A 1912-nucleotide genomic window follows, 5' to 3' on the forward strand; every position below is an offset into this window, starting at 1 on the left:
CCCCGGAGCGGGAATGGAATTCTTGCCTCGTGCATGCAGTGATGAAGAGCCTGACCATTACAACAAAGAACGACCACATTAAGCAATAAGAAGAACAAAATCGTGATGACCTAAGTCAAACCTTTGCAAGAGAAATGCGGTCAGACTGCATAAGGTACAACTACTTGCAAAAATATTTTCAGAACAGAATACAATATGTGGACGCTTCAAAAAAAAAGATACTAAATGCAAAAATCTTGAGACATGGAAGAATTAACCATCACGCATAATATATTGAAGCAAATGCCCGCTGTTGACTTCACATAACTATAAACCATCTTTAAACAATAGGTCTATACTTTGGTGGACTTATTAAACAAAGGTTGTCGATTAATGTGGTGTTAAACAATTAAATTGTTTTATGAGGGATAAACTTTGACATTCCGACATTAATATACAATAGGATAAGATAAGATAAATCTGTTTTGTCTATATGTTTGGTGTTTCACCACGTTTACACATACACACATACACACACACACACATGCACACACACGCACACACACACGCACACACACACACACACACACATACACAGACACACACACACACGCACGCAGGCTTGCAGTCACATGCATAATATGAATGAACAGTAATATAAACAATAGTAATAATGTTAAGCTAGATGCATAGTCAGTATTCTGATTATAACTCAATGGCATTCTGATGCAGGCTCTAAGGTCATATGAATACACTTATAACAAGAAAGGGCGACACGCTATAGTCAAACATTAAAAACATGGCAGCTACATTTAAATGCCATTTTAAATCGTCTTCGTTTATTCTGTTGATATGTTTCGCCCGATTCCGCACAATTTGTGGAAGGCGGGTTGTTTTGACCCTGTATGGCAGGGATGGTTCAGGCAGAGACTGAGAGGGAAACAAAAGTCCCAGCAGACAGACAGACGAAGACACTCAACTAAAAACAAACAAAACCAAAACAAACAAAAAAAACCCTCCGCACATGGGAACAGAACTCGTGCCTTCTACGTGCGAAGATGACGCTCCTGACCTCTGCACAACAGACGCCGGAAGATTAACTGTGGCGTCCTGTCATGTAAAAAACAACAACTGGACAACTTGTTGTTTTCCAAAGTTTAAAACAAGATACGAGCTGTTTCAGTTGAACTTCCTTATTATTATTTTTTTCGGTTTTTTGCAAGCAGGACTTGTTCTCCAACGTATTAATGAAACTGCACGCATCGTTATATGCCAAAGTTCTAGTAAGAGCTTATTGAAAAGAAATTTCATTAATCATATCCCAAAGACGCCTCATTTACAAGACGTAGTTTCTGAATCGGTAATGCATCACTCTTCCCGCCTATTGAACGAAAAACTCAGTATGTGCGAATTAAGTCATAATGGACTTTTTGAGAAAAAAAATCAATTCGACTGAAATGGAAACATCTTTTTATCTCACCTAAATATCATTGTCTCTCTATTCTAAAATACAAACATAATCGATACTGCACAATATAAACTGAAAGTATTGGTAAAAGAAAATTGGTCTTTGTTCAAACTTTCGGCGAACAATAACTTTGTCAGTTACTAGGTTTTTCAATTCAAACGGGATCATGGATGTCGCTACCGCTTCCTAGACGACTTAAGTAGATGCACACGGCGGTCAAACGCAGTTCATCGTGCGGGAGATATTTAGCAGGAAATAAATTACTTGTGCGTCTGACGATAACGCCTATCATTCCGCTTGAACATCACTGATGAGCGAAGCGCGGCCGGGGATTATATATCTGTGTTTGATGGCTGGTCAGATGTGGACTGGTCATGGGAAGGGTCAGGTCGTGTTTGTGGGGAGGGGGGGGGTGAGGGGACGTGTGAGTATATGTATGTGTGTGTGTTTGTGTATGTGATAATG

This window comes from Aplysia californica, unplaced genomic scaffold (assembly GCF_000002075.1).
Source record: "Aplysia californica isolate F4 #8 unplaced genomic scaffold, AplCal3.0 scaffold00195, whole genome shotgun sequence".
Lineage (NCBI taxonomy): Eukaryota > Metazoa > Mollusca > Gastropoda > Aplysiida > Aplysiidae > Aplysia > Aplysia californica.